Source organism: Ptychodera flava, chromosome 10 (genome assembly GCF_041260155.1).
Source record: "Ptychodera flava strain L36383 chromosome 10, AS_Pfla_20210202, whole genome shotgun sequence".
NCBI classification, from domain to species: Eukaryota; Metazoa; Hemichordata; class Enteropneusta; family Ptychoderidae; genus Ptychodera; species Ptychodera flava.
The window spans coordinates 12,859,802-12,869,516 of record NC_091937.1 but is presented as its reverse complement, the minus strand read 5'-3'; positions in this window follow the sequence as shown (position 1 = coordinate 12,869,516).

Below are 9,715 nucleotides of genomic sequence, written 5' to 3'. Positions count from 1 at the left end.
CTTGACAAAAAAAATACCATGGGAAAACATTTCAAGACTCAACGTGATATTTCCGTATTTTGCAACCAGAAATACCCGTGTTCCTCGGAGCCCTTCAAGTTTTACGTCGGCGACATCGCTTCGCAGGCGGGGAGCGGCAGCCATTTTGTTGTTTACGTTGTTTACCAACAAACTGCTAATGTAGTTCGGGAAAACCCTAAAACTGATGACGTTCATCGTGCATATCTCGACGTTTACCGTGAAATATCACGGCTGATATTTTACGTTGAACGTCACTAGGATGTAGCAATATGGGCATGGGTATATGATAATAAATGCATATAAACAGGAACTGTCGATTACAATCATGTTATTGAGGCGTCTAGAAACGATCTTGATATAGTTTGCGACTTTCTGCATATTTGTACTGTTACAAAATATTTCCATATATTATATTCTTTGAAACGAAAGAGTATAGTCAAGTTTTGTGACGACCCAGCTTAAGATGTACCATTTCTCGATAAATGAGCTATTTATTAACATGACACTGCCCAATGTGATGTAATGCTTCTTACAATTAGATATAGCTGAAGATCCAAACTTTCCAAAAGGAACATGTGCAGCGTTCAAATATATTTCAAAAATTAAGCAAGAAATCATGAATCACAAGGACACACGACAATTGGACATTTCGGCAGTGTTAGAAGTCAGCACTCGGAAAAAGTGACCGTTTTTAACATGTCTGTTACGACAGCATAATCGCATGACATGTTTTTTAGCTCTGCTGTTCACACACGTGAGCTAATGTCATAGCGATGTCTGTCTGTCTGTCCGTGTGTGTGTGAGTGAGTGTGTCTGTCTGTCTGTCTGTCTGTCTCTCTGTCTCTCTGTTTATACGATAAATTAAAAACGCCTGAACGGATTCAAGTTAGATTTCGTAGATAGGTACCATATGCTAATTGCAAAAATTGAATATATTTTGGTTAGTGTGACTTGCATATTCGTGATGTTATGAAATATCTTTTTTCATATAATGGTTTCCTATGGAAAAAGTGATGACAGTGTCGACACATATCAAGAAATACTGCACAAAATTTCATGAAACTTTTCACAGATGACAACCTCATAACATTATGATGACACTGTGAGTGTCATGTCAATTATCTGCTCATTTGCATATTTAATAAATTTTTGTAATTTGTAATTCAACTGGAATTCCTGCAACAATTTGATGATACCTGCAACACATATTGATCTGATATTTAACTAATTGTACTGAGAAACATTGGGCAGTAAACGTTAATAAATAACTCATTTGCATATTTCATAAAGTTCTGTAATTAGTCATATGACTCCGAAACAACTGTACCGAATTTGATGAAATCTGCTGCAGATACTGATCAGATAGATATCTGACTTTGTTGTAAAGCATTTAGTAGTGTGAAGTTAATTAAGGGTTCATTAATATACTTAATGAACTTTGTTACTACTGATATAGCTCTGAAATGATGGTACCAAATTTGATGAAACCTGCTACAGATATTGATCTGATAAACATCTAATTGTGCTATGAAACATTGAGCAGTGTCAAGTTAATTAAGGGTTCATTTGCATATTGAATCAAAATTTGCAACTAGTGGTATTACTCCAAAATTACAGCATTAAATTTGATGAAACGTGCTACAAATGTTGATCTGATAGATATCTAATTGTCCCATGAAGCATTGAGTAGTGTCAAGTTAATAAACAGCTCATTTGCATATTAAATAAGGTTTTGTCATGAGTAATTTAACTCTGAGAGTGCTGTGTGAATGTTGATGAAACCTGCTACATATAATGATATAACATATATCTGATTGTTCTGTGAAGCATACTACTATTAATGAATCTGTTGCAAAACACGTGAGCACATTCAGTTCACATCTGGTTTGTTGTGTATTAATTCAAGTTTTAATGACAAACTTTTGAGAGACGTGAATTATGGGGTCTAGATTCCAGGATTCCAGGGTTAGGTGACAAGTACTTTTGGATAAGGCAGAGATGGCGAGCAGTGTAGGACTTTGCTCGCGGGCAGAACATCATATATAATACGGTACTTATTTCGAAATTATCGTCCTCAGTTTTGCAGTAAGTTTTTTTTTCTGTCTGGGTTAAATACAACTATAAACTATTGAACGAAACCAAATGAAACCGTTAAAAATGAAATAATTTGTCATATTATTCATATATATCCGAAACAAAAACCGTATTGGTCATATTTTGCGCTGAATAGTGCATCTATATCTAAATGTTACCTGCAAAATACCTTCGGCATGAAAAGCAGAAGTTTACATTGTCCAACATGCTGTATTTACAGTTCATAGACAAAATAATGTAAGGTTTATCAACGAGTGTAGTTTCACATCCTTCATCATCAAATTTTGTATCGTCTATAAATGTAAATAAAACTGCACGACAGTTGTACATAGAAAAATGTAGTACTCTTTAAAGCAACGGACATAAGGGACGGGTACGGCAATGACCAATGTGAGTAGGTTGTTCATCTTTGTTGAACAAGCCTTGACATACGTTTTTCAAAGTATGCAGAACAAAAAATCAGCTACTAAGCCTTTTCAATAATCTTAAGTCTATCGCCTTTTTCCGTTGTGACCACTCTCTTAAGGTTCAAAGACAAGAAATTCGTCTTTTTAAGCTAACAATTCTCTAGTGGTTAATAAGCTCAGAACCCCAGTAAATAATATATTTTCGGAAAGCCTAGATATAGGAAACATTTTAGTTTCTTTAGTGTCATCATTCTTCAGATAACTATCACGTGACAGGTAATTTGCATAACCTTTCAAACATCGGTTTTCCCTATGTTTTGTTTCAATGCTTTGAGACATTTGGCTGAAATTTGTGTGAATGCAAACTGTCTTCGGGATCTTTCGAAAAGTGTCTCGGAATTTTTTCAAACCTTGTAAAACTTTTTTTATGACAAAAAAACTTCCACAGCGGTGAATTTAACCTTTGTTGGTTTCTTTAAAGCTGTGCTCCAAAACACTAAGCAAGATATAAAAAAGCTGAGACACACTTTGAAAGAGAGTTGTGACAGCTTGCATTCCATAAAGTTTGAGTCAGGTATTTTGAAGTATTGAGAAAAAACATAAACCCGATTTTTGAAAGGTTATGCAAATTACCGTTACGTGATAGTTATGTAAACAATAGTGACACTGTGGTTACCAAATGGTCCACTATATCTGGGCTCTCAGATAATGTATAATTTATTGGGCTGAACTTATTAATCACCAGAGAATTGTTAGATTAGAAAAGTCAATTTCTTGTCTTTGAACCGTAACAGAATACTTGAGCCCTAGGTAAACGGCTACAGACCATTATTACAACAAGTGGTCTTTCAGACGGATCACATAGTCTTGTACTACCACAGAAGTAACGCTTTCTAAGGAGCTAATATTTTATTGAACATCAATATATTTTGATATCTTGTCCGTTAATCCATGAATTGTAATCACCTAGGCAAAGTTCGTTGCCTTCAGAATTTGCAAAACTCTTAAGATTCAAATTCGTTAAGAAAATATTCACTTTTGTCTCAACATATGTTCGGTCTGTTAAAGTGTCTTTTTTTCTCTAAGACGAAACCGTTTAATCGGTCCTGTAAAGGCAAGATCCCGCTATTCGAATGAAATGCGATATTTGTTTTATATTTTAACATTCTATGAAATAAGACTTTAAGCGAACAATAAAATATTCCAATCTAAAACTAAAAAACTAAATATCAAAAGGAAAATGATTCCCCATAATTTGACACATAAGAGTGATTTAAGAAACATAATTTCTTACCTATTCATGGTTTGAGTTCCTTGTGGTGTAGACAGTCCTCTCCAATATAACACAGGTTGTGTTGTCAACCCGACTCTACAAGTGCTGTGGCATACCGTCATCGCCGATTCACAGAGAATATGGTGATAAAGTATCGAATTGAAATACATTATATTGACAATGTGGACCAGCCTCGTTTTGCCTGCCCAATACAGTAAGACGTACTGTACTTCAACGCTTCAATTGTCATAGCGACGCCATCGACTTCCGTCCATTTTCTCGTTAATCATTTACAATCTGACTACAATCTCCTATGATGCAGCAAAGCTTAAACTCAAGAAAAAAGATTGATGGGTAGGTGTTTTCCTAAGCTTGACTTTTCATGACTTTTTTTGATAGACACTCTTTGCTTAGGTAACGTCACAAACGCAATATTTATTAGTATTTCTGCATCGGAGTCAAATCTTCAAGTTATCGCTGTTGTTGACTGAAACCAGAAAACTTTATGGGGTAAATGTCACAATGGGTGTCATTTTACTATGTTGTAAAATAGTTAATTCATTGCATCCATAAAAATAAATGAGACCTGTCCATCAAAAGTAGGGCACATTGTCCCAACGTTTCATGGTAACATTTGATCTTAGACCAGCTTCATTCCTTATCAATCATTAGTTTCGATCAACTGTAATACGGCACTTTTAGACTGCATAGTAGAACTTATTTTCTGGTCAATTTCTTGATCAAATAGGAACGTTTCTTGCCTTAATTGTACCTATTAAAACGTAGTACATCTACAAGGTAGAAGGGGTTTCCGAACATCTCAGCGTTTGTTAATGTAGATATCTTTCACCGTTGTTTATGGCCGTTTTAGCTCTGTGTTCACATATCGGAGGTATAGTCTGCATTCATTTTTGTATGTCAGTGTCTTTGGCAAGTTGATGGCCATTTTATTAATTATGTATATGCTATATTCATAAGCATGCGTAGTTGCAATATAAAAGCAACAATAAGACATATCGATTGCGGTTTGTCGGCCCGCGAAACTGTATTTTCGAGGATATAAATGTTTATTTCACCACATTATATCCATGTGTGGATATCCTCATCCGAGTAAATCGCTATCTACGAATCTATTCGCGATTCACTTGACTATCGTCCTTAGAATGACATTTTCCATGAGAGAAAGCAAAGTCTGCCAACGAAACAGTTGTCCTTTTGAAAGTTGGTGGCCATTTTCCTAATTATGCATATGCTATATTCATAAGCATGCGTAATTGCAAGATAAAAGCAACCATAAGACAAATCGATTGCGGTTTGTCGGCCTGCGAATCTGTATTACTACAGGTCTGTATCACCAAAGACGACAAAAAGCCCTAATACTGTGACCTTTGATCTACAACCCTTATGGTTACCACGTCAGTAGTTTTGGAATATCTAATCTTCGTGTTAGTAATTTCACGACTTGACTGTTATCAACCCTTTGCTATAGTTTCATTTCCTGTTGCACATTGCACCTATAATGGCCGTTATTGTTTCGAACAGGTTTTATGTACTGCACATTGCCATCGTTTAGGCTTCTCTGAATCGATTTCAGTCATAAATTGTATTATAACACGCCACATACTCATACCGTGTCGCGATTCGCCAAAATACGTCACGTGACGATAAAATAGATACGTCTAGTCCCCACCGGATCGACAAAAGTGACGTCGAAGGGTATTTATTGAAAAACTATTTCGCTAGAGAAATAGTTTTGCCCAAATTTGGAAAAGTACCCGGTCACGTGACCGTAGTGTCGTCCGCAGCTTTCAAACAATGACAGGTGACTAGAAAGTGATGTGCGGCTAGGATGAGCGACGAGCCTCTCTCTAAAACAGATAGATTTTCCATTCCAACAGCGTAGCAACTTGAGCCGCTCATCAACAAAAATGATTCAATTGCAATCAAGGATGTTGCTAGGTATGCTTAGAATATTTTGGGAAGAAAGTGGCACCATGCTGTAACAGCTGTGGCAATATCGGTAAGTAAACTTGTCACAATGGATTGTTGCGGTCAAAAATATCAAAACGCATTAAAAACTATAACATAATACAACATGAGCTTGTGGTGTGTTATAAAACACCTATAACCTGGTCCTTATTTGGGCTATAGCGCCCGTCTATTACCCCGAGGTGCCGTGTGTTACCAGAAACACGTCACTATTACCCGAGGCCGTCATGACCAGGTAATATGTGTTTACTATACTATGGCAAACACAAATAAACGTGCAAATTTGTTCGGCAAAGTGATCATTGTGGCATAATTTTATTCCGCCATATTGTTAGCTATTGTTCTGATATGATTCGGCTAATTTGTTAGAAATTTTAAATACAAGCATCAACCGTGATGTTCTATGCAAAGTCTTTTCAATTAATGGTATATCATGCTGTCATTATGACTGACACAAATGATATGGTGTAATCCTTTCTGTTGCATTATGAGTCTTAAAATGATGAAATTCTTGTCAATGATCGATATCGCCCATCATGCGCGGCTGTGAGGACAGTATTTGGGTATGCACTGGTAGGATAATAGAATGTTTTTCCAGGCCGGTCTACTCTAAACAGCGATATACATGATATTACAAATACGGAGCACTCTGACATAAAGGTTTGAAATGCAAATACTCGCGGGAGAGAGTTGAGCATTTTCTTATCTGTACCTGATTCTACAAACTTCTCGTTCCATTTCTTTCTCATCTATTTGTATCTCTCTTATCATTCGACGCCATTGTAGATGCAATGTACAATAAGATTCGTGAAAATACTACACTAAGGTGAGATAATTGAAAACTATTGACTTCGTAACCATAACGGTTGTAGATCAAAGGTCATAGTATCAGAGTTTTAATAAATGTCTCTTTAGCATTCTGTCGTCGTTGGTAAAGAGACCTTTAGTAGATAGATGCGCAGGCCTATAAAACCGCAATCAATTTTCTTCATGTTGCCTTCGTCTTTCAAGTACGCATGCTTCTGAATATAGCACATGCATAATTAGGAAAATAGCCACGAACTTTCAAAAGGGCTGCTGTTTCGTAGACAGACTTTGCTTTCCTTCATGGAAAATGTCATTCTAAAGGCGATAGTCAAGTGAATCGTGATTACAATCGTGGATAGTGATTTGATGGATATACCCTGTGAGATTTTTTGATTTTTATAACTAGCCGAAGGCAATATCTGAATAATCCGATTGATTATTTTCCTTACCGACCCTCATATTTAGCTTGCGCAAAGTTGAATGCAAGCATGAAAATGGTGAATTATAGAGATAATGTGCTATCATGATTCCCACTAAGTCAGATAGTAAATTACGGTTACACTTAGTTCCTACGTCAGTTTTATTTGAAATGGACAGGTGCTATTGATAAATACTATATACAATTCAACTCGCTCGACAGTAGTCTAAAGCACCCCTGTTAAAATTCTGGAAAGGTTTTGTTATTATTTTGTAACTGGCAGCTAAAAGGTTACGTATAAAATATAAATTATAACCGGCTAATGAGTTGTTTATTCAGGACGATAATCCTCGCGTTTGTGCTCCATAGAAATAAATAATAGAGGGACTTAGGGTGGCTAATCAACTGATATTGACTGTTTTCTTTGATTGACTACATTAAGATAGAAACGGCGACTATTTAAGCATACACTGGCAAGGTTCAAATTTGTTTCATTTTTATTTATCATAATCAATACAAGAATGTATTTCTTGGTATTCCCTGTATTATACAACCAATTTTTACGCATCTCCTGCTTACCAATGAGATCACCACAACTTCAGTTTGAATTGAAACGAGTAAAATAGTTAATGTGTTTTATCAGACACAAAGTCGTACCTATATCACAAATCTGACTCCGCTGTGCTTTTTTCTATATAAAACTTAATCCGTCGGTTATATCTAGCTGGATACCTACGTTGTCAACCAATTATATGATTGATGAATAGGGCGTATCATAGGCTACACAAAGACAATGGATGAATATGTCACACGACATATTACACGAAGCGTCATTACGAGTCAAGAAAAGATCCCTTTCCTTCAATAGAAAAATCTGTCAGTATATATGTTAAATTTGCTGAAATGAAAATGTTATATTTCTGTCACTGCTGTCATATTATTACATCATCACTTTACGTAGCAAGTCTAATTGCTTCCTGCAAAGTCTTTCAAATGACACATGCGAACTTGTGAAGGCTCATTTAATATTTACCTTACAAATAAGCTAACATGAAAATGCAAATTGTCTTCCGTTACAACGATGACCTGTAGGTTTCCTTAAGCATAACCAAATTCTTAAAGTTATATGTCACTTACTAGCAAATGTCATGCCAATCAACAATAACCTGACGTTAAGATACAAAATATCTATCATTAGTGTTATATCATTGAATCGTCAACATCATAGCACACGTAATCATGTTGTCAACTGTATTTAGATAATTATGCATCCCTTATTAATGTGTTAGATGAATATGCAAATTAGTAATCAGCTCATTAAAAATGCTGAACGACTTTCACTTATGTTAAACTATAGTATATTTAATGTACATAGCAAATTTCATCAAAAATGCTGAACTCCACCAATGCTAAATATGCAAATTAGTAATTAATTTAATTTAAAAGTGACTTAAACAACTGTTTTATAATATTATCTACAATGAACATACTAGCAATGAACTAGCAAATTTATCAAATATGTGAAATCTATTAAGATACATGTCCCTAATTACGAAAGTTTGTTAAATAAGGTGATTAGTAATAAGCTATGTAAAAATTTTAAGTGAACTTTTTTCATGTCTTTTTTTTCTTTATTTTATTCAGTCCATCATCCAACAGGCGTTAGCCCAATTACAGGATTGGGTAATAACTTAATAACCCCAATGAAGCACTGAGGAGTGAAGTGCCTGTTCAAGGGCACAACACAGTGCTGGAGTCTCGAACTCACCATCCTCCGACAGTGAGTCCTTTACTCTGGACCTACCGGGTCTTAAACCCACCATGCTCTGACAGTGAGTCCGTTACACTAACCACTGGGCCACGGTGCCTCCTCTTTAATGTAATTTGTGTGTTTCAAAAACCTAGTCAATCAAGAGACATATATCGTTCATAAGGAAATTCATTATAATGTGTAAATCACTTATTGTTACTAAAATGCAATACAAGACATGTCGTCCATAAGGAAAACCTGTAAAACGTGTAAATTACTTGTTGTTAATAAAAGTGCAAAATGACTTTCATTATTATTACATCACAGTAGCTTCAAACTACATAACAGCTCAAATATCTATATATATATATATATATATATATATATATATATATATATATATATATATATATATATATATATATATATATATATATACAGACTACCATCATTTCCCTGGGGCTACCAAAATGAATGAAATGTTAGCCCAAACGGACTACCAAAGCCTGGGACATGAAATAAAACTTAGTGGGCGACAAATTGATGATCGTTGGCAGATGACCAACGCTCATACAGTCAACCCAGCTGAACACAGAAAGGACATGTCGACTTTGTTGCGCCAAACTTCAATAAAATATCATTTTTCATTACTGAACTGATGTACTTGGATAACAGGCTCGGGAAATGATGGCCAATGAAAATTCGTTTTCATAGTTATTTAATCACAATTTATCAATCACAATTAAACACAAAATTATTCAAACTGCAAAGAAAAAGCTGTCGGGCCATTCACAAATTTCCCTTCCGAAGTGTACGATATCATCCTATGATATGGTGGGGAAATATAGTCAAAATTGCCACAAAAGTAATAGGAACATGACAGTACCAAGTTATCATCCTGATATTCATAGCCAATATATTTTTAGCCATGTTATGTATCCACATGCTGAGTGAAA